Genomic DNA, 25,381 nt, shown 5'->3' with positions numbered 1-25,381 from the left:
ACACTCCTCTTTTAGGTTTCTAACCATGCGTCGCTGCTCCCTCTTATCCATCCTCATCTGACATTGTCATCAGGCCTCGCGCGATGATGACGCGCACGCACCTGCCCCTATAAATTATCAGTTAAATCTTTATGCTGTCATTAACAGATCACACGTTCAAAGCCAAGAGGGCATAGAGGCTCTAAAGGACGCGCGGACCCCTGTGTCAGTCCTCCTCACGTTACGGCGCATCCGTATAATGTGACCTACAGGAGCGCCGCTAAACCTCAAGTGTTAACTCACAGCTGCATACCATACTCGGACATATCCAGAAACGCAAAACTTCCTGTTTACAGCGGGCGGCTACTGTGTCCAGGGGAATGTCTGTTTACTGCCACCGACAACTTAGGAACTAGTTATTAATGTTTGTGGTTAGTGGTGAGATTTAGACCAGAGGTGTCAACCTAATTAGATGTCAAGTGGGCCGGGCCAGTACAATCATAATCGAATTAACTATTAATAATAATAATAAAATAAAATGTACAAAAGTATTGTAGTTTATATGGGTGGAATTATAACTGATATCGACCATGCAATACCAGCTTTTACCATTAGTTTGACCTCCAGTATTGTGTGGATAATGGATAAAAATAGATGATGATTTCTGCCGATAATTGAGTTTTAGAATATTTACTTTTACTATTTGTTTTTTAAGACTTTAAAAAACATTATATATTTATAATTCTTTGTTTAAAGAATACCCAATATATATCTCGCTTGGTCATTCAGGCGAAGCAACGGTCACCTTATTTTTTTTTTTTGTTTGTCTGCAAAATATTCAATACCCCTGCGGCCGATGGGATGCAGTCCACTAGAGCAGGGTTAGAGGAAAATCTGTTGTGTTTCACCCTCTCCAATATTTAGAACCTTTCTTACTCTCGTTACCCCTCATTGTGTACAACCTCCATCTGCCGGCTTTTCACTAGCTCCTTCACTCCTTCCTCCACGTCATCGCACTGCCACCTGATCCACATCACTACACTGGCAGCACTGGCAGCCTTTAATCCCACTGCTCCTGGAGCCTTCAGGTATATAACATTACAGACGGACAGAAATGTTGTACAGTTTACAGTCAGAACGCTGAGGTCCAGAAGCAAAAGCAACACTGCAAGACAAAACTGAGGGATTTCTGTGAAACGTGGATAAGAATCCATGAAACTTATCGATGACACAAAAAACACAGCAGTCTTGAAGGTAAATGTGGACATTTTGTTGTTTTGTTATTTTTAGGTGCAGGTAGTCTTGGTAAAATATCCTGCATGTCAGCACGTCGAGAGGCTAACAGAGTGTTCAGAGGGAAAGGCTGTAACAATGAGTCAGTCACTTAATTATTGATCAACTTCTTTTGGGGACTGGGTGGTTTCAGATGTGGAACCATCTGGAAACCTACCGTTGAATCACTAGAGCCCTGCAAATATTTCAACATAGGGTTGTCCCACAGCTGCATCACTTCAAACAAAACAGAGCTAACGTTAGCTACGACGTTCCTGGTACTGGAAAACCAGACAAGGGGTTACAGGGTTAAAGTCAAACATATAACTGACCCTTTAGATAGATAGCGATAGCAACGTAACCACAAAACGGAGCAGAGACCTCCTGTAATCTACATCTGACTGGTTAGAGTACTAGACTCTGGTTTAACTTTGATTTGAATGCACCGTGGTTCCATTCTGCCAGTGTGTATTTTCCATAGACCTTCTTTCTGTGTGGTTCAGTGCACGAGGTGGAAAAACGTGCTTCTACATTGTCAGCACAATGTGTGGATGGAGAGAAGGAGGGGAGAGAGGTGATTGATTTAGACTCCGTGCCAACACGCTGGCACTGGAGATGGGAATATAAGGGACTGGGAGAAAAAGGAGAATGAGATGGAGATGGAGATGCTGGGTCCGACCAAATATGGTCAATACTAAAGAAACTTTTAACCTTTATTTCAACTCTATTTATTTTCTCAGGGTTTTTGTTTTTGTTGTTGTTGTTTTTTTTATCACTGCAGCAGCTCTTCTGCTGGTGGTTCAAAATGAGTGTCTTGTTTTATTAACTTTACATCCTGAACAAATCCTATTATCCAGCCCTGGTCTTATACTGCAGTGCAGCCACCCTGACTTCTAGTCAGAAATTCAAATAGGCAAGTAACACGCCGCAAAGGAGAGCAACCACACCACTTTATATTCTCTATATATTATATATGATATATATTATATATGGCCTGTTTAGTGCTGTGAAGTACTGTGTTATTGGTCAATACCTAAAGCAGAGACTGAGGGAAGTAAACAAATAAACATCAAATCTTACTTTTTGTGAATGAGATTTTTTTTTTTTTTGCATCATTGTAGTTCATTCTTTTAAGGTTGTTAATTGCTCTTCCATGTCTATGAAGGACTGACTAAGAGCTGGTAACTCATGCAGGTGATATAGGTAACCTTCACAAACCTGGTAGTTAAAAGTATTTGGATTTAACTTAAAATATTGTTTTTAGGAATTGTCAATTTCTGGCCCTTGTTACGTAAATATCCTGAGCGAGGTGTGCGGACATATTTTTTTTGTTTGTAACGACATGCAATACTAATAGAATACACACAGGAAGCAGCCGAGTGAATACCCTGGCGGGCCAGATTTGGCCCGCAGGCTGTATGTTTGACAACCTCTGATAAGATCCAGACATATGGATGAAGACCGTACAATTGCAATATACTGTATATATATATATATATATAATCTATGTACAAACACACTCATACACGTGCCCTGAGGTCCGAATCCAGCCAATAGCAGTTCACCTCGCTTGTAAATTCTCAGAAACCTGGACTTCAAGTACTTTTAAACATGTAGGAACAAATCAGAAGCAAACGTTGGAAGTACTTTCGTGGCCACTCTCACTCTCAGCTCCTACATGACCAGAGGTATTTGAGGTCATGGTCCCTGTGCGTTCGGCAGGTTTTCAGAGGGAGAGACGGCGCTGAGTGGCACGAGAAGGTTAAACAGCCTCAGATTAAACCTCAGAATAGAAGTTTAGTGTTCCTGTTATAAAGCTGCTCTTCCTCTGAGACCAGCAGCTCATTACCACAGAACTGCCCCCTGGAGGAGCCCGCCCTCACCCACTCAGCCACCCCTCTAACTGAAGGGTAAAATCCTGACGCAGATCTGGCCAAACACAGGTGTCCCCGAATGGGTCCAGCGTCTGTCAGGAGCACAGTTATGTCCCATAGAATGTCACTCTGGAGTCAGACGTGTGACCTTTCCTTCTTTTGACAGAGCTGTCACCACGCTGAGACTCCGTCGTTCCCCACTGATGCCCTGGTTCCCCTCTGGCCGCTCACCGTTATGGCTCTAACTGACCCCTTTCCCAATTTGGACATTTTTGATGAGAATCTCACACCTCAATCTCTTCTCTCTCTCTCTCTCTCTATATATATATATATATATATACACACACACACACACACAGAGTATGCTTGCCATATTGTACACACCAGCACTTGAGTGAGCGCAGGCTTGCATCACTGCAGTCTTAATGAGGTCTCATCATCGCGTCGCGGTTTCTCTCCGTTTCATTCTCCTCCTCGCTCTCCGTGTGTCTTCGTCGAGAGTTAGAATCGTGTTTTGATAGCTACATCCCGGAGCCGAGGGAAACAACTGAACTTCTTTCAGATTACAAACTAGCTTTAAGATTACGTAACGACCCTTTCGTTTAGTTGCTGGTTTAATTCCAACTCTGTGCTAACAACAAAAGGTTGTTAAGTGAAAGTATCTTTATTTTGATTCAATTCTACTCAAGTAAAAGTAAATCTAAAAAAATCTACTTGAGTAAAAGTAAAAAAGTACTTCATTTAAAATTTACTTTGAGTAAAGTTACTTAGTTACTTTAAATGAGTTGATCCAAAAAAAGGGACGAGTCATACATCCAGTCTGCAACACGATCCATTTGATGCTTATAGACACATTTTGCGTCGCATGATAACGCCCTCGCAATTTTCTTTCTTTCTTGGGTCTAAATGTAAAAGTAAAATGACCTATTCCCAAAACGACCCAAAAATGACAAATTACTCATAAAACCCTTTCCAATCACCTGGTGTTCATTCGGGAGATTATATAATGTTTATCTTGACATTATGAATGCTTCGTAATTACTCTTCATGTCCTCTAAAGACTGTGGTGTCCAATATGTAGGTCGGGGTCTACCAATAGATCGCAAAGAGAGAGCTGGTAAATCATACTCTCTTGATGTTTCCAGCAAAAATCATATATATATAAAAAAAAGGCCCTTAACACATGCTCAGGCTTTTGTAACCATTATTGTATTTTATTCTAATTACAAAGGTGTACTCTAGGGGTCGCCATTCTTTCATGCAAATCAGAAAACCGAGTTTCTGTCAGCAGTTTCCAGCAGTTTTCAGTTTTGTTGTCTATGACTGATGATGATGATGATGGGATGTTTATGTTTCCTATGAATCATGAAGAACAACCTTCTGTTGTCAGCCCTCTACTGGTCCGTTTGAGCACGGTTTGGGTCAAAAATGGGGTAAAGGCTCCAAATAGACACACATCAGATGCAACGGTGGGTTACATCGCTCCTTTCATTTAAAGAAAAAGAAAAAAAAAACAGACTAGAAAAAGCCCATAGTAAATACCAGAATCGCATATTAAGCTGGAGGCTGCAGCTAAAAATGTTCGTTTTGGATCAATATGTGAGAGGGTCGCAGAAGAGATGAGAAGAAAAGGAGAGGAAAGAGAGAGAGAGGGAGATGGTTGATGGTTGATGGTTTAGATTTCTGAATTTGTACTCTGTACTGTATGTCTCTGTGTTTGTTTTCTACTGTCTATCACCTTCAGACCAGGTCACTGAGGTAACTTTTTAGACAGTTTCTTAAATTTGGTCTGAAACAAAGAGCTCCCATTCTCCGTGCAGGAGTTCCTGGTTCTTTGCTCTGTAATTATGCTGACACTTTCAGCAGGCAGTACTACATCTGCTGACCTAAAAAGAGAAATAATAAAATAAAAAAACAATGACTGCTTGTTTTGCAGCTAGTGCATATAAATAGAACCTGCATTTAAGGAAACTCATATATATACATATATATATTTTTTACATATATATAGTTTTACATATATATATACATATATTACATATATATGTGTAAAATTTCAGGTCTAAAAAAACTACATATCAATAACAATAAGTCCATGTTTTTGCCCTTTGTTTTCATGCAAAGAAGTACAGTTATATTAGATATGTATTATTATAATTATAAATATAATTTAATCAAATATAACTTCCCCCCCAAAAATTCCTGAACACAAATTGTTTATGTTTTTTTTTCACAATTCATCAAGCAGCTGCACTGAACAGCCTACTGGGCCGGTTTTGGCCCACGAGCCATATGTTTGACACCCCAGTTTTAGACTTTCTTCTGTTAGTATCAGAGTCTGAATGACTTGTTGTTCTGAAACATTGACAGATTATCTTTGAATGAAAAAGTAAAGGGATATGACTGGATTTTGGGAACGAAGTAAATTAGTGAAACTGTACAGTACATTTTTTTACTGTGGCCTGGTACCAAATTGACCTATGGACCAGCACCAGTCCCCAAACCAGGTGTTGGGTACCCCTGGTCTACAGTATCTGGAAAACATGAGGTGACAGGGAGGATATGCATAATTAGCATATTTGCTAATATGTACATTTCTTACTGTATTTTACACATTACTTGCATATATTATGTATGCATATATTATACAAATGCAGAAATTGACCATTGCACCAGACAATAGTCTGGACTGATTAGCTCTGGTGGGCCTCATAAAATGATGCCGAGGGCTGGATTTGGCCTGCGGGCCTTGGGTTTGACAAGTGTTTTTCATTTTATTTAAGGCTGATCAATCAACTGACTGAATCTTTGACAAGACCTGTCAGTCAAATGTAGCAGTGGCTGTTTGTTTTTATGTAGATACAAGTTCTCTCAGCAGCGCCCCCCATAGCTGAGCTCATTCTTCCTGCTCTATTTATGAAACAAATGCACTGAAGCATGGCAGGAGAGCGTCATATTGGTTCATTATTTCAGATTGTGTCAACCATAACCAAGCGGAGCGAAGAAGACAATCACACACACACACTCTCTCTCTCTCTCACACGCACACACACACACACACACTGCCCTGGCCTATAATTGTTTCTATATAAATTGCTAATTTTATCTCTCCCACAGGTGCCTAAGTGTGTTTGAAATAAAATTGCTCTTTTTAGCAGGTCATTCGGAGCCTAATGACTTTCACTGTTTTCCCAGTGCAATGTTGAGTGGGGGCCAACGAGGAATGCTGAGCTCCGAGCATTTGAAAGCGAACACTGCTGCCTCTTCTGGTTTTTTTTTTTTGTTTGTTTGTTTTTTTTGTGTTTTTTCAGCGATGTATTTCAGTTAGCTATCAGATCAAATCAGGCTTTGACAAAATTCCATTTAATCACTCATTTGTGAACACGGTGAAACATGGATATTTTTGTACTGTATATACCTCAGTAGTGATTTTTAGTTATTTGAAACTGTACAATAAACAATATAAAGCTTAAGCATTTTACATAAATGTTTGGAGCAAAAAAATGAAGGACACATTGAGGCCGGAGGTAGACATCTGTCAGAAAGCCTCAGTGATTGACTTAACTGTTTCCCTCCACAACTGTTTTCTCCATAAATGCAGCAGGGAGTGAGTGGCGAGGAGTAACGGACGTTTTAATCTTGAAGGCGGAGCCTCAGCGAGGACTTAATCTCACGTAAAAGGCAGATTTAGAGTTCATTGGCAGCCGTGATGTAATACTTAATGCATGGATATAAATTAGCTCATGTGAGGCAGCATGTGAGACAAATCCACAGAGGCCGCCGCGGCAGCAGCGACAGTCGGGGATTGCAAGCCATGCACTGATTGGTTGTTTGGCTTGAGAAGGTTAATTGTGATCAATCGGAGTGAGAAAGCCACTCCTCTTTCTGAAAGTGCTATCTTTGTGTTTTGGTAGTTTTTGTGTTAGTTATTTGGAGTTATATATATATATATGGAGGAATATACAGATTTTTTTTTCTTATTTTTTTTTTGTCATAACAAGCAAGTTTAATTAATCATTCTTAATTACCATTACAATAACTTATGTTTAAAAATGTATTTATTCCACATAACTGATCCATAATTGATGTCGCAGTGGTGGTTAAGGAAGCGGATTTGGGTCTGGAAGAGTTAGGGTTCGAGTCCACCAGCTGCCAAGTTACAACTGAGGTTCTCTGAGCATGACACCACACTGCTCACCTGTCACTGGTGATGGGTTAAAAGCTGAGGTCACATTTGGTTGTGTGCTGTGTCACAATAACAAGTTACTATCTTTGTGTGTGTGTGTGTGTGTGTGTGTGTGTATAAACGATAGCTCTCGCAGACCAAATGAAAGCTGTGCTCTCGCAGCTTTACAACTCAGTGGAAACTCCATTTGCATGTGATGTGTAGACATTGTAGACAGCTGGAAGGCAGCTCGCAGCATTTTGCGCCACATGAACGTTCGTGGATGTTGCCCGTCAGTGTCTCGCTCCGTGATGTTGCTAATTAAGTCAATGAGAGCCTTTTTCTTTCGCATGTGAAGGGACTGAGGGTTAAGGGCTGAACTCTGGTTTCTTATTTTGTTGGTCTGATAATTTGTTAATCCGACCAATGAGAGACGATAGTAAGAGGTGACACGTGGTGTTTATGACATCGTTAATTCAGAATTATTCCATATTGATAACTGATCACTTCTTCTGATCATATAACCTGATATAGGATCTCTCTTTCAGCTCTCTTTGTGGAATGGAGAAAATGTCATTTGGACATTTTTGGACACAAAATGTCATTTGGATCCACACCAGTGGATTTCAAGCCCAAAAAAACATTAGAAAATAAATGCAGAATACAGAAAGACATACCATTGATCTCAGGCTGGGAAATTACAACACTGAGGAAAGAAATTTGAGAAAAATGAAATCAAACAACAGTGCAACATGATGAAGAGTTTAATTTCCCTGTTTTCTTTCCCAGTCCAATCCACACAGCATTACAGAGGACAGAAATTCCAAATTTGTTTAATGCAGTGTCCCTAAACCAATCAGAACTATTGTACAGTATTGACACGTTCCATCAAAAACAGTGCTGAGCACACCTGTAGTCTATGTCCGTATCAACAGCTCAGGAAGCGTCGCTCCACTGCTAGCAAACCTGGGTTATATCATTTGGACCGTCCTCTACTTCCCTTTCACTCTCTTACTCCTTCGGTCAACAACTCATGTCCCCAAACATTTGCCTTTTCAACCACGGCTGAGCAGAGAATGGCTGTGAGAAGAAACCTGAGGCAGAGACCAGTTAAACATGCTAATCCAAGACAACTGATGAGGATCTGGGTAATACGTGCACACATGGAGCTCTGTGTATTAGCACAGAGGTGAACGATCTTTCCGCCACTCGGTTGTAAAGCGAACATTTCTGTGTGTGTTGGTCTTTCCCTCCTCCCACTCATACAGTAGCCCACGCTCTCCTCTTGCTCTTGTCTCTAGGTAATAACAAAAACAAAAAATACTTCAGGAGCAGAACATTTTGAAGAAAGGCAACGTGCCAAGACCTTCAAAGTGAATAAACTGTAGTGAGAGTGAGTGGAGTAGCTGTAGATGGAGTATGGGAAAGGAAAGTCAACTACTTGTCATTGTGACACTGCACACAACCAAATGTGACCTCTGCACCTCTGGGACGGTGCCTTGCTCAGAGCACCTCAGTGGTAACTTGCGGTAAATGCGTTCATGAAGCTGATGAGTAGGGAATTATTAAAGGAAAACAAACAAACAAACAAAAAGCAAAAGAACAGAATGTAACGTCATGTTTTTGTTCTTTTACCGTTGAAGTCACGTTTGTCATCATAAATTCTGCTTTCATTAATGTACCTCATACTGTGTTTTTGTCTCCTCCTCTTTATTTATTTTTCTTTTTTCTTTTTCATGTCCATTGAAGTTGATTCAGTCAGTTGTGCAGGGAACAAAGCTTTTCAGCTGGTGGACTTTTTATTTCACTGACTGACTCACTTAAACACTGACTTCCAACTTTAATTTGTACTTAATTTGCCCAAACAGTCCTAAGCGCTCCTTTCAAATGTTAGTTACATGATCCCGAAGATTTGGAAGAGTATCGCCATTTAACTTAACTGCAAATTTATGTCTTGCGACCAATCAGGAGAGAGAATCTTCGGACGCCTAATGTTGCGGAAACGGAAATGTCAGATGATGGGACATGAGCCGTGCATAAAAAGAGATAAAGAAGAAAAGAGACAGAGCGATGTTGGGAGAAAAGGGGAGAGCTGGAGTATTTGTGGGAGTATAATTAACTCTCTGTTCTGCGGCACACTGTTATGAAACGCTGATTCAGTACACAGACAGACAGAACAGCACAGAGGGTAGATGAGGGTGAGGAGAGGGCTACGCTGAGAGATAACGAACAGAAAACGTCAGACGCAGCACAGGCAGCAGAGCAGGACAGGCTCTGAAAAAACAATATGGTAAAAAAAAAATTCTCAACATGAAAAGGCAGCCATCATTTTCTACATTTTAAAATTCAACTGCTGATTTATTCAATAAACTTTACACTTCTAAAACTTTTTCCATCAATCCTGTACTGGATTTGTCCAGTTGGTGTCACTCACTCCTTTGTCAATACCTGTGAACGGCTTCAATCCATTTCTTTTCATACCTTTTAATGGTGGTGTTGAAGCAGCCCAGTCTGGCTCCACACTGAAGGACCCCAAGGCCCCACCCAACAGGGTGGAGCGGAAGTAGAATTATTCTTTCACACCTAGAGTATATATCTGCAGTACTCACCACCAGTCAGAACAGAAGAAGCCTCTTGGATTAGAGCTGAAACGTCTTCTTTTAGAAAAAACAAAACAAAAAAAGTGACAATAGCATTAAGGCTCAATGAGCTGAACACTTTTCAGTAAAATACTCATGTCCAGCAAACAAAGGATCTGCTTCAAATAGTTGCTTCTCCACTCTCCCTGACAGAGTCCTACCTGCTGTATTCACAAGTCTTCTCCTCCATTGCACTGTTAATGAATGACTACAATGAGCTGCAATAACACAATCAAAAGCTGTCTGTGTACGTTCTCAGTCATTTAATCCAAAAATACACTGCTCAAAAACATAAAGGGAAAACTAAATGATTTCAATACTTTTAATACAAACTTTGTTCTTTCCATAATTGAACATCACATTCACACAAACATTATCAATGAAAATCAAATATGCTGGGATTATCAAATATATAATCCCACCCAACACCGTGACTCCCTCGTGGAGTCTGTTTCTAACCCTTTGTGCAGCCCTGCCAAACTCCTCCTCGTAATCAGCTTGGAAGAACCTGCAGACGCCACGTGTTAACACAAACAGGTTCTCCTTAAAAGCAGCTACAAAGTAGTCACAACTGGACATGACTCTTTCACGAGAGTTCTCACCTTGGTGTTGTCCTCTGAGGCACTGATGAACATGGTGAGGTCTACAGACGTCTGGATGTCGTTGATGTGCCCGCTGTGCTCCTTAGCTTTCTTCAGGACTTCTCCAGACTATTGACAAATAAACAACAACAAAAAAAATGTTCCTCATTATCACAAGCACTACAAAAGATGCTGTCTGTGACTCAGTATTCCATTTCTATAATATTCAAATTATTCACTTAGAAGCATGTAGTGAGCATTTGTGCCACATTAGTAAGTAAAGGATAAACAATGCAAACATAGTGATAATGACTGAGACCAATGCAGTCATCATTGACATCAATACACAGCCCCTCAGTGTGGCTGATAGATCAAATTCTACGACATCACACGGGAACCTGTAACAACTGTGTAACGTGTGAAATATGTCTCATTTTTACCTGGGTCAGGATAAACAGGAGTGCTGTCACACACAAAACTCCCGCCCTTGGCCAGATGTCCGCACAGCCAAGCATTTCTCCATTATGATAACTGTTGACGAGAGAGTAGAATGATGAGTGATTAAAAAATACATTGAATCATAATTTAAATGCCGTCTCTTGCTACGTCTGCGCAAACCATCCAGAGGAAATGACGTAAATTTAAAGGTCCTGTAGTGTAGATTATTGATAATGCAGGAAGAATTTGTAAATGTGTGCGGGGGAAAAACAAAACAAGCAAAAAAAAAACCACAAAAAACTGGGAAACTCCTGCATCATTAACATACAGACGTCAAGATAGAGTCACAGAATTAACTCCTCAGGCACAAGCATTTCCTCTTTGTGTAAAAGTAATTATTACAGTGTACACTAGTACACTAGTAGTGTATTATTTTATTTATTGTTTACTTTGTTTTATGAAAGTTTTACAGAATTTAACTGATTAAATTTATTTCTTTATCCCATCCCTACTGATTTATTTTAATCATTTTGAAAATGATGTGTTTATTTTTATTTTTATTTTTTATTTTTCTATTAACTTTTTTCCTAGTTAGGTAAAGCCAAATTTTATATCTATACAGTATATATATATATATGCCAGAGTTCCAACATGTATTTTGATCTTTAACACATCATACACAAAGAGTGCGTGGGGACACACATTGTACTTTTACTTTTAATTGCTCATATGTTTGTTTCGTAGTCATTCTCAGACTTCTCACAGTCATTTCAGGAAGTCATTGGTAATGGCTAACATTTCATTTCTAGTCAGTACTTTCAGTTTTTTCGCTTTTTCATCTCACTTTCTGTAAAAGTCTGTTGTGGTGTCTATTTTTTCCGACGCTGAGATCTGTTCTAAATTGTGTTTGCCTTTAAATCAACAGAATCACTTTCTTTACACGTGAATATTTAGAACAACACTTTCTACAACCAATTAACAATTAAATATTTTTCATATTGTACTGAATTTTCCCCATTAAAAATAACTAAAAACCAATTAATTTGTTCCAGCCCTCCAGAAATATACTATTAATTAGTTTAATTAAAACCCCCCATTTAAACATAAAAAACACAGATATAAGCAAATATATTGATAATATAAAATAATAATAATTAAGAAAACATTTTATATTATTGTTAGAAAAATGGGTTAAAAAAAGCGAGGGACAGTGAGCTCGACAGAGTGTCAAGTCACTAAGGTAGGAAAAAGACTGGGAGTGAGGACTATATTGGAAGTAGGAAAACTAGCTAAGAGGCAACATCACTCTCTCTCTCCCTCTCTCTCTCTCTCTCAAAATACATAGTAATGACACTTTTTTATGGTTAATTTCGGAGAAAATATATATTTTTTGCTGAACATTTTTTAGAATTTCTCGTCAGGAGTTTTCTCAAAAACGAACTTTACCATGACATTTCACGTCAAATGCTGAAATATTTTGATATTCTTTTCCAAAATTGTATCTTTTCATGGAATTAGAGCGTTTTGAGAACCTTTTTTTTTTTTTTTTTTATTTGTTATGATTATTATTTTTAAAATATTTACTGACAATTTTTATACATTTTTGAACATATTTCGAAAACATGTATTTTTTAAGAATAAATAAATATAATATAAATATATATAATTTTTTTTCCCAATTTTTCTAAATATCCCCAAAAGGAGCAAGTCTATAGTCTTACTATTACTAAAAATGTTAAAAAAAATTCGAAAAAAGCCCCAAAATGTAAGTTTATGCGCCCAAACATGCTGTCAAGCGAATAATTTGTGCTAACCCCCCCAAAAAAATATCATATCTAAACATGTCGAAATATCACCAAAAACAAGCAAAACTATAGTCTTGCCATCCACAAAAAAGTTTTTAAAAAAGTCCCAGAACTTCCTCAAAATGAGGGGTGTCTGATATTAACCTTTTGTCCATATCCAGTATGCCGATATTGTCCAAATACTTTTTTCCTGATTCCGATCTCAACCAATACCAAATATAGGACTAGTAATATTTATTTGTCAATAATAAGATCAATTATATGAGCTACAATGCTGCCATCTAGTGACTTACACTTTATTATACTGTACAGCCGTTTGCCCCCAAAACGATTTTTAGGACACACAACATTTGGCCAAACCCCGGCATTGCCTTGTCAGTACATGTAATGTCACAGGAATGCAAGAGGGGAATGTCTACATAGAAACACAGCTGACAAAAAACACCAACTGAGTGCACACACTGGGTACATGAGATTTCCACTACAGTGTCATTTTTGTTTGCACACAAAATTAAATACAGCACACTTTATGGGACTTTTTGACACAGATGGTGAAGAGGTACTTTTCCCTTTGTGGTTTTATCACCTGTGACAGAGTCTAATCCTCCAGCATTGTTTCCAGCCCCCACTGCAGCTGAGTGAACTTTCACAATGCTTTAGTCTGACCAAACCTAACCTAACCTCAACTTGGGTCTCTACTGGGGCTTTTGATGAGTGTTGAGTGAGTGTTTTGTGAGTGTTGAGTGTTTTGTTCTTTTTTGCGTCTCGTCTGAATGCCTTCCTTTACTGTGTCTGTTAAACAGTGTTACACCTACATACCTTGTGTACATCTGAAAACTTGGAGATAAGAGATAAGGAGGACTATAGTTGGTATAGTGTTGCTATTGAATTTCCCCATTTCACAGTGGGATTCTGGTACCGATCATCACAACCACTATCAACAGGAATTTACTGTATCCATGTCAGTCATTTACTTTCATCAGGTTCTGGGCACTAGTGGGTATTAGGGCTTCAAAGTGCTTGGCTGGTCGGACTGAGTTTATTGCATTCCACCCACAAAGGGGAAACGTCATTGTGAAACCATGTGGCAGGTTCTCCCTCTCCCACATGCATTTATTGACTCTCAGTTACCTCCTCATCTTACTGTCACATCCACCTCATCTCTTGTTTCTGTGTTCAACACCTCAGATCATGTAGGACAGCTGTTTCGATTATGCTAAGCAGGTGTTTTTGTAAGGGACCACAAACGCCGAAACTCACGAAACACTGGTTTTTTTTGTTTTTTGTATTGTTTTTTGTCAGGGCATGTCGTGTCATGTCTGAGGGAACATTTAAAATGAAATGGCTATGTTTAGAATGCTAACCCTACGCAGCCACTAAGGCACTAAGAGTAACAGGTAGTTCTTGTGAAACAAGGTTCTGTGAAAGGGGCCACAGAAGATACAAATGGTGAGCCCAACAGATGGGTTCAAATTAAACTAGGGAATCATCTCTCTCAAACACCCTGCTTTGTATCTATTCACCTGCGAGGACGACATCCGTTACGTTCTAAGACTTATCCTGAAGCCTCTCCAGATTTACAGTCAGTCTAGTGTTCACCTCCACCGTTGAATACAACACCTTACCATATTAGAACTATAGACAAGGCCATATACAGAAAAAACACGTCTTCGTGTTTTCTTGGTATATCCTGTTTTGTTTTATTCTGAAGGATCTTCTTGATATCCTCTTGATCACTTCTAATGTTTGTGGGGCTTCCTGCCATTGGCTAATCTGTTATACCAGCACCTCTTGGATATTTGGCGTGTATACCCCGTCTTTGTCAACGTGTCACCGAGTAGCACTACAGTGGGTTAATTCAACTGACTGTAACAAAATCACTGACCACAGACCACAGACCACACATGAGTACACATGGAAGGCCATGATTTAGTGAACACCACACATGCGGCTGGCTCATACAAACCACCAGTGCTGTCATGTATGTTCTGTGTGTTACGTGTTTGTCTTAAAACTCACAGCAAAAAAAAAACTCACTGAAACACATACAAGTTACACAAGCCACATCCTATTACAGGAACATCCAACTGTGTAGGAAGATGAAGTTATAAAGATGACTCACTAGATGAACAACGATCAAAATACGCTTCTAATACTTCTTAAATTGAGTCAGAGACAGAGACAATAACATTGTCAAGGGCCGAGAAAAAGGGAAATCGAAGAAGAAGAACTGACAGTGTTCTGGGAATCTTCTCTGATTTTTATGTGTTAGATCTCTAATCATTTCTTCTTTACGTTTGCCATTTTAAATGGATTTAATCTCATACTCGTACAGTGGTTCATACGGACAAATAAATAAATATTACCGGGCCTATATCGGTATCAGTTGATATCAGAATTGGACAATATCATGTAAAATCATATTTATTGGATTATTATTGCCCAAACTTTTTGCCAAACTATAAACCAATTATGTTACGTAACCATTCTGTAAACCGCTGATAACTGAATTGGAAGATTTAATGATTAAGTGCATGTAGCCGTACGGCACATTGTGATTTCATTCTCACAGTATTTGGTCACTACTACACACTATGTACATATAGTATTGTATACATACATTTTTTTATTTGAATTTCTCATGATCTACCAGCACCTTTGTAATCAATACCAGTAGATTGTATTCTACTTATTTGGCATCCATGCCAGAGAGCATAGTTTAGACAGAAAATACATTTTAAAAAATTACAAGAAAAGACTGTTACTACTTTTAGTGTAGTAACTGCAGAGAAGAGGTCTAAACTAAAGGCCGAATTTGGCGCTTTTGCTGCAGCATCCGTAGTAGAGATGTTTTACAGACCCCCTTTCCGAGAACCGTACGAAGCAGTGACAGAATGGACGCGCAATTCACAATTCACAATTCAGGAACCGATAATCAGGGAACTGAAATGAGTTACATGTGTTACATTGTTTTTGTGGTGATTTCACAATTTCCGAAAAGTCAAGACCTGATAGACTACGATTCACTTCGTGTTGATGGTTATAAAAATAGAATTTTATTGTACACTAGGGTAAGAGTCATTTTCTTTTCTTTCTTTTAGAAAGCTAGAGATATTCTTGGCCAAACAACTGAAAAATCACGTTGGGACTCCAGTGGCAATGTCTCTGCCTTTAACCCAAGACTGTCACAACAGTGTATTAAAGGTCAGAGGGTCTCATTCTCTCAGTTTTAACACTACTATACAGACAGAATACATTTTTTGTATTGGAAACATGACCACAGAAATAATATATAAAATGTATATAAATACTGTATATACACACCTGTATAAAATATACACACATATAATATATCTTTATATATTTATGTACATATATTATTTGTATGTGTGTGTATATTTGTGTGTTAGGTGGGAAAAAAATGCATGATTCACAGATTCAGTCCGGGATTACCAAATTGGAGTGAGGGTCTTACAACACACATGAATTTTGAAAATAAGAAAAATACTCAAACACTATACGTTCAAGATTTTTTTGTTGTTGGTAAAATTATATTTCATTAAATATGAATACATAAATATCTGAATATATAGTAATAATCAATAAATATCTAATATACTTGTAGTTCTTTGCATGAAAACGAAGGGGAAAAACATGGACTCATTCTTATTTACAGTTCTAATGTTATTATTGGACTGGTCCCTAACCCTAACCCTAACCCACTTGAGTTTGACCTTTGAACCATCCATTCTGTTGAATGGTGCACCAGCCCCAAACGGACATCTTCAAAAAGCCATTTCTCAATAGAACCACGTCTGTCAGGATTACATGTGTTTTATAGGAAATGACTTTGGTGTTTTTGAGTAACTTATCACCAAATCTTTGCCAGGAAAACAGACAACCATCCTCTACCAGCTGATAATCTGGATCTCATTCTTTCTTTCAACAGTTATTACTGAGCTCCATGATTTACGCTTAAAATGCTCTTTCGAAATACACTTTATTGTCCGCTTAGTTACTCATCCAGCCCATTAACCAGCACAATAGGTTACCACCAATTTCTAAAGATGCTGACTCCTGTCACACGAAGCTTGCTTCATCAAGAACAAATTGCTTTCATACTTCATCTAGTAAAAGTGATGCAAAGGACTTGCCCACGGGCTGAAACAACTCAAACAACTGTCCGATGATGTGGTATTACAGTAATGAGGTGGATCGAGTATATGAGTCCACCGGGGCTCAAACACAGGACCTTTTGTGTGTAAGGCAGATGTGGTAATCGCTACTTTATAGGATCACTGTATTGGAGTACTGTATTTTGATGATAATGTGTTTGCTTTTATTCCTGATTAAACACACGCACACAGCAGTTTTGACTGTTGATAATTCACAGTGTCTGTCTTTATATAAAGTCAATAAAATATTTGTATTAAAATACTTTATTTCAAGCGCCACCGCTCCTTTCACCGTCCACAAGCTGCACAGCAGATATTCCTCATTGTCTTTAAATGCAACTCCGTGGAGCGCCTCAACAACTGTCAAAAATATTACCGTAATTACCTCTCCGTCAAATAATGACCAGCACTATTTATGCCGCGCTTTATATTAAGTTTACATCATATTAAACGTCGAGTTGGAGTACGTGAAATAAATGTCTCTCATAGGGATAAAAAAAAAAGGATGCGTGGTCAATGACCCACTGACGCTCATTTTGGGACATACTTTACGGTTATACATAGCCAGCTGGGAATTTTCCTACTGTCTCTGAAACACCTAGAACGGATACTCCCACGCGCTAATATAAAGAGCGCGTGCCACGAGCCATGTCTTTGCACTCTTTCTCTCAGCGCAGCTTCTCATACTCGCTCAGTGCTCAGCGGTGCTGAGCCAACGACCACAACCGCACTCGTTTCACCCATGGAGCAGAGGACAGACAGGGTGGATGCTGAGAGAGGCAGCGGGCCCTGGTGCCAGCTGAGGGGCAGGAGGTTGGCGGTGGTCATTGCCGTCCAGAACATGCTGTTGGCCGTCTGCCTTGTGATCACTCTCCACGTCTACTGGAAGCTCATGGATCAAGAATCGGTGAGTTGTGAAGTTCAGATATCGGAGATGATGATGTACACGTGTTTGGAGTCAGCTCTGATTGTGATTGTTTTCAACATTTGGGGATGGAAAAAGCTATGATGATATAAAAAAAAAGAAAGAAAGAAGAAATGTACTACCATAAAGTATTACTACTAAATGTACTACCATAAAGTATTACTAATATAGGGGGCAATTTGAACTGGAAACATTGACTATATAATGGTAATTCTATACCCAGACTACCTTAAGCATTGTTTCCCAAAGGCTGGGCCACGAGATTTTTTTTTTTTTTGGTCGCCTTGCATCATGTTTCTATCATGTTTCTATCATGTCTGTGGTTAGTTCAAGGTCACCACAACAGCTGTCTGCATCCATCCTCCAAATAGCTGCCAGTTTAAAAGCTCCACCTGTGGTTATGTTTAAAACTTGAGTACGTTCTAACTGTTCAGGTATCAATAAAGTATCCTCACTGATGTTCAATAACGGTCAAGTACACCTTTATTTTGGGATTTTATGAATAATGTCTAAGGACTTGGGTCACTCAAAATAAGGGCCCCCAGAAAAAAAAAAGTTTGGGAAACACTGACCTAAAGCACCGACAGTAATCCAGCTACTCAGAAGACAACTGACAAATATGTAGTAATGAATTCAATTAAAGGGATATATATATATATAGTATAATGCATCAGGTGTTTTCTCAGCAGCTCAGTAACTCAACAAATCCTAATGTTCAACCCTGTGTAGTTGCACTAGAGACAAACCCATGAGGTAAAGCTATAAGGTGGTAAATGCTGTTCTTCTGAGTACTCTGACTCCTGTAAGAAGTGTTTCCATCAGAGAGGTCTTTCTTTGTAAATATTTGGCGATATGCTTTTTTTTTTTTTTAAACACAGTCACAACCACCTTACAGTTAACTGTAATCCAGTGAGAAATAACCCATACAGATGCAAATCTGACGCTGCTGATGAATATTTACTGATGCATGTGATACACAATATTTACTGATGCTATTCATACTGCCACTGACCGGGTTAGTCATGATTACGATATGAACACATCCAAGGTTCAAGTGAAGTTGAAATGGTTTGGCTGTATTATATGCAGCCAAACCATTGAGTTTACACACAAAAACTACACCTATCTAGAACATTTTGCCTTGAGGGTCACAATGATAGAATGGAACTTTCCTAGCTTCTCTTATACCAATCTTTTTTTAATCACCAGCTACAGAGTGGGTGGGGAATTTGTCATCCACACAGACGTTCAGAGCTCAACACCAGTTATGTGTTGAAGTGTTCCTGTGCAGATTCACCGTCTAACCCCTAGTTACTAGAAGTAAAAAAAAAAAAAAATCACCTGATGCCTGACTGAATCCCTGATAAACATTCACGAGAAAAAATGCCAATAAACAAATTTTTTTAAAGGGAAGTATCTGCGCCTCATTCACAAGAACTTTCTTTCAGACTTCCTCCTCTGTGGTTTCATTCATGTGATCTCTGAGTAAATGTCACTGGAAGACTTGCAGAGAGGGGCACTCTACCAGCCTCTTCAATCGAAGTTTGATTGAATATACTACACTTCACACAAGCATTACTGCATGCAAATATTGTGTATATATATATATATATATATATATATATATATACTGTATATACATCATCATCAAATGACATCAACAAGTCTATGAACACCATGAAAGAATTGGCATTTAAATGAATGCAAAATTGCACCTCTGTCGCGTGTGGAAAACATCTCTGGATAATGAGAGAACAATAGGCAGGATGGATTCATCATCCTCCAACTGACCCAGACGTCGTGTCGTAGACGGAAGGATTGCACACGTCAACGTGTCGCAGCAAACATTACTTTGGAACCACTTTGAAATACAAATTAGAATGTGTTTTCAGGCATTAAATTCAACAAATATTACAAACATGATCCTAAGGACACAAATATACACCTGCTTTAGCCGTGTGTTTCCCAAACTTTTTTTTCTGGGGACCCGTATTTTAAAAATCGCAAACCTTCGCGACCCAAGTCAATAGACATTTTTCGTAAACTCCTGGGAAACATGATGCGAAACGATGACCTCCACCCAAAAAAAATAATTTTTTGACCCACCTAAGGGTTGCGACCCAGTCTTTGGGAAACAATGCTTTAGTTCACTTATCTAATGAGCGCCCCCTATAATAAGGGAAATCTCAAGGCACATCTCTGGCTGAGGCTCTGCGTACATATTCCAAAGTTAGTTGACCGGAGCCGGTGTGAACGTATTTGGTGAGCCTTTAATTACGCGGGTGTCATTAATTAATTAATTAATTGGCTCATGGTCTATTACTATCCCTAACTATTTCAGTAGCCAAATGTACAAAAAACTCTATTTGTGGCCACGTGACATGAGTGTGACAACAACGTCATTGTCACTGACGTTACAAACCCTGAAGAAATTGTGGCCACATGAAAGAAGTTTGTTTACTTCTGGTTTCCAGTGAAAACGTTTTGCAGATTGTCCTCCAACCCGACTGAGTGATTCCTGTCTTTCTGTGTTCTACTGCCATCATTTCAGTGACTCACTTCGGCTGCGCAGTCATGCGTGGTGCTTTTTCGCACTACTGCGATTACTCATCGCACTGTGAGTTTCCATCGATTCCATCGTTAAGTGAGCAAATCAAAATATTATTTCCCAGTCAGACACGAGGGGCGCAAAACAGTAGAGGTGTCCGACCTTTCGAAACACCAACACAAAACAATGGTTAGAATGTCACAGCATCAAAGGTCGACGTCGGGGACGAGGGACGAGGGACGTACCAAGTTGACTGTGTGTTCTGATGTTGCCATTTCTTTCTGTTTTACAGGCCGCTGTGGATAATGTGTACATACACTTTGGCACCATTTCAAGTGAGTGAGTAACCATAATTTAAAAAAACCCAAAACACTTTTCTTCAGCTAATGTTGTTGTCACTGTTATGTTAAAACTAGTTTTGATTTAGACCGAAGATAAGGGTCTAAACAAAAAAAACATCAAGTAATTAAAAAAAAAAGTTTAAAATGTAGGTCAAATCTTCTAGATAAGGTAGGTATGGGCAGTGGTCAAGGTCTGATGTATGAAACAGAACATTGTTTGGGGTTTTTTGGGGGGTCGTCTCCCATCATGTCTCCCAGGAATTTTACAAATAATGTCTATTGACTTGGGTCGCAAAGTTTTGTGACTTTTTTAAAAAAAAACGGGTTTGGGAAACACTGATCTAGAACACAGACTAACATAACAAGGACTCAATAATAGTCTTACTCACACTTCTCTTTCTCCATGCAGGCATCATAAAAAATGGAGCACTGCACTTTGACCACACTAACAGCAACAATATGATGCATCTGATCGGTGAGAAAAATGAGACGATCTACGTCAACTGCACCGGACCCTATATTCTTTATATAAACACCTGCTACATGAGCCTGAACGAAGGGGAAAACGCCACGGGAGTCCTGTTGCTGCAAGAGGAGAGGGTCACAATCAGCACTTTCACCATGCAGACTTCAGATAAGGTCTGCAGGGGGCTCCACAATATCGTTTATCTCAAGTCCAAGAAGCAGATAAGTCTGCACCTGAAGTCCAGCCAACTTTTCATAATGAAGGAAGTGACGGTGGGTTTCACCTACATGCTGGGGACTGAGAGACAATGCTTTGATGAGATAAGGTAAACGTTTAATGAGCAGAGAAGACTTAAGCTCATCTGGTTCTCTCTAAAAAAAATTAATGCTATTTTACTTCTCTGCCTGCAATGGCAAACTCAGACTTTGTGATATTTCCAGACCGAAAAAAAAAAAAAAAGAACAAAGGAGAGAAATATACAGAAATAATTTTAGAAAAAGTCATTTTCCTATAGCATGAACAATAAACAATGTCTACAGTGCAGTGTTTACAGTGTTTTCAAGAGGCTTTTAAAGGCTTCAAATGAGTCAAATCAGATTGGACCAGGACGGTTTGGACGATGTCAGCAGCATGTGACACCACAATCTCTTCAGGAAAAGAGAGCGCCTTCTTTATTTTTTCAACCTACTGGCCACACCCACTTCTCCCATTAACAGAAGTGGCTCCATTAAAGGAGCTGTGGTAATTATTTCAGGTGGTCAGAAGTTGCACCTACTGTAGAGTAGGTTGCTCTCTAGGGTAACTATATGCTAATTATATTATATATAATATTCTTAAATATACTGAAGCATAAGCTCATAGTTTGCAGTTTGTTACACTGTGTTCGTGTGCTGCTTTGAGAACATGCACACTAAACACGAACTGCCCACTTCAGGATTTGTTTTTTTATATTTTTTTTTTCCAGTTTGAATGTGGATCAACCGACTGACTTGATCATGTGATGAATGAATGTCAACGGCATCGTATCATAGATACTATGTCGCATTTTCTTTGGGAATTTTTTGTTTTCTTTCTTGATTTTGACTGGGACTCTGACTGGAACAGTCCTTCCTAACTTACTATACTCCATGTCTTTTGAAGCTGTTTTTCTATTGGCCTATTTATTTTTGTCTCTGAACAGATCGATTAATTGTTTGTTTTTTACCGTGGTTACATGACCGATGGAGGTGCAGCTATTTGGAAATTTGAAAAAAGAGAGACACTCCTCATATTTAGTAAGTTCTGTGCTGATTTTTCCGATGTCATTCCCTGCTGTAGCTCTTCTTCACAGCCAGCACTGAGGTGTACAAGATTGAAAAAACACGAAGAGTGACTTTATTCGAAGCAGACACAATTCAACAAACGCGTGTTTTAACTACATGTTTTATGCAGTGGTCAAATGTTTTTCACAAGTAGTCGTGGTAATTTTAATGATTTAATTCAAACTCTAATCAAGTGTATGTTCACTATGGACTAAATCTCCCATAATGCACGTCAACCTGTCGCCTGCCATCTTGACTACTGTACGTTTCAACAACGAATCCCATAAAGTCCAAGAAGAGAATAATTGACCAAGAAGGCAACTGAACAAAGATGAGAAAACAAACAAATTTAGCCTCCCATGAAGAGTGGTATAAGCATGAAAAAGCCAATTGCGAAAGGGAATGTTCACCAAAGCTCATAATCTGCCTGAACTTGTTTTTCTTTCTTTTTCTTTTTTTGAAAGGTGCATTTTTGTAGCAGCGTCTATAAATATATGTGAGCAGGTGTGCCCTGAGACGCCCCCGCTTGGTTATTTTGAGTCCGAGACATACTGTAGAAAACGTTCTTATTTTGCTTGATGTTAATATTTTGAATGTATTGCTTTTTTTTCATTGTATTGACGAAACAAACGCTGCAGGATGTTTGAATTGGACATTTCTGTTCAAAGCATTGTTACACGCTGTGTAATAAATGTTGTAAATGTCGGACGATTGAGTCGAGTGATGGAGTTGACGTCCCTGATCTAAAAGTACAACGCACGTGAGAATTTTATACTTTAAAAAAATATATATTATAAAATATAAATTGAATATACAGTATCAGTACATACTATTATGTATGTAGTATTACGCAGTTCACTTCTGTTCACTCACACCAATGACAGAGACATTGCCTCTGGGCCAAACCACCACCTGTATTATACCTTACATACATAATATTATATATAGGATATATATTAATAATATATTTATACACAGTATAATAGTTAAAGATATGCACATATACACATGTACTTTTCATATCTTGTGTAACCAAAAAGTCATCACAGTAACTAATTACTATGAGTAACAGTAATAAGAGTTTTTTTTTTTTAAACTAATTATCTCTGTCTGGTTTTCTCTCTCTCTCACTCGCTCCCTCCCTCCCTCTCTCTCTCTCTCTCTCTCTCTCTTAACGAATAATGTTTCGTCATGAGAGAGGAGTTTCGTCATGTACCTGAGAGCAAAAGTGAAAGTAAACTAAAGGTGTTGAGCTACTGAGAAGCTGCACATGTTGTTTTGAAAGCAATGACGGCACAGCATGAGAGGTGCTGTTTTAATGATAATAATAATAATAATAATCTTCATTATGAAGAAGTGTTATCAGTCAATCTAGACTAAAGTCAGAGAGTTATTTGAAATAAGGTCTTTAATGAAGACCTGTGTCTCCATTAAACTTTCCCGTGTTTTCTTTTTTATATATTAGCATGAGAAAGTATCGAGATAAGTTTCTTTCTTTTTTTTCCCCCCATGTCCCTTTGGTGGCTGCGTACTTAATACATTTTCAAAATTCCATTACAGGTTAAAGGTTCTCTTCCTACACCCCCTCTATTTTTTAACAAAATGTGTAAAACTGGTGACTCCATGAGCCCGCACAAGATTTCCAGTGTGCATGGACTATGCACAAATGGCAAATAAAAACTTGAACCTTTCGATACGAGGAAAATTCCTTAAGATCAGAGTGGCGCGGTTTGGTTCTTTAATACATGTGTTGGTATGAGGAACAACGAGTGGGATGTCCAGTAAAAGCTACGGCATCCGTGGTATGTAATCAAAGCATGTGAGTCTCATTAAAGCGCCAAAATAAACATCAAAGAAAGCAGTCATTTTGAAATGAAGCCAAACAGTTGTTTATGGAGGCGTAGTTTCTGTTACTTATTGTACGATATTTCTGTCACAGTTGTTTTTTTTCCCACGAAATGCCTGTAAGCAGGCATAAAAACCAAATACAGTGTGGAACCACATGCTAGCTTATTACTACTAAACTTGGTTTCTAGCTATCCTTTACATTCAATGACTGACTATGGTTGGACTTCAAGGGCTTTGGAGCAGTTGTATTAGTTATTTTTTTTATGTTCATACGTTTCCTGTTTAAATTCAATAAAAGAAATTATTTAAAAAAGCATCACCTACCAAGAAAAAGGGGCTAAGAAGTGGTCCCTGAGGTACCACCTGGCTTTCCTCAAACCCATCTGTCATTCCCACTGCACATCCCATGATGCCCCGTCCTTGTGCCCTTCTCACAGAAGACTCATACACATGTACACCTTTATCTCGATTCATTCAAAATTCTGCTGCCCTTTCTCCTAAAAACCTTTCTACCTTTGCGTTATCACCCTTTATCCTCCTCAAAGCCTTTACCAAACAGGCTAGCAACATAGCATTCTTATGATTGTAACCACCTTTTGCAAGTGATAGACAGCAGAAATTAGTTCAACTATTGAAGCTGGCTAACATACTGTATGCGCAGTAACAGTTTGCCAACTGTAAAACATTTACTAGGTCACAAACAAATGTATTTTATCTTAGTTTAGTAGCGCTGTTCTCTCTCAGTTATGTAGACAGTACTTGTTTTGATTCAACCTCAGCCCAAGGCAGACAGTGACTGGAGCACACACTCATGAAACCACCTGCGGGTTCTCTGTCTATGAAACTTCTACGCTGCTTCAGACGAGATTAAATCTTTATGAGGAGGGCAGGGAGTGTAGACACGTGGGAATTTGCTTTCTCCCGTCATAAAACCTTGGCAGGAGCTGGACAACAAGGAGAGTGATGCACTTTGTGTGGGCAGCACTGTACTGTTCAGGTGATGTAAGTTTCTCACAGGAAAGAG

The 25,381-nt window shown here is 38.8% G+C and overlaps 2 protein-coding genes across 4 annotated transcripts in view; both read right to left on the bottom strand.

The window, feature by feature from the left end:
• The window catches only part of LOC103399996 (methyl-CpG-binding domain protein 3-like), an 844,757-nt gene that overhangs the window by 195,785 nt on the left and 623,591 nt on the right, over positions 1-25,381 (bottom strand). The gene's annotated exons all lie outside the window — the stretch shown is intronic.
• Positions 10,400-25,381, bottom strand: part of LOC103376744 (uncharacterized) — a 35,614-nt gene continuing 20,632 nt past the window's right edge. For all 3 annotated transcript variants that reach the window (XM_017040858.2, XM_008307237.3, XM_008307238.3), the window contains exons 10-12: positions 10,951-11,041; positions 10,532-10,639; positions 10,400-10,437 (exon numbers count right to left, since the gene is read on the bottom strand). The gene's annotated coding sequence lies outside the window, so the exon portion shown is untranslated. The remainder of the gene's footprint in view (positions 10,438-10,531; positions 10,640-10,950; positions 11,042-25,381) is intronic.

The sequence above is a fragment of the Cynoglossus semilaevis genome, chromosome 2, assembly GCF_000523025.1.
Source record: "Cynoglossus semilaevis isolate Cse_v1.0 chromosome 2, Cse_v1.0, whole genome shotgun sequence".
Classification (NCBI taxonomy): domain Eukaryota; kingdom Metazoa; phylum Chordata; class Actinopteri; order Pleuronectiformes; family Cynoglossidae; genus Cynoglossus; species Cynoglossus semilaevis.
Note: the sequence above shows the minus strand (reverse complement) of the source record. Positions and strands in the feature narration are given on the sequence as shown.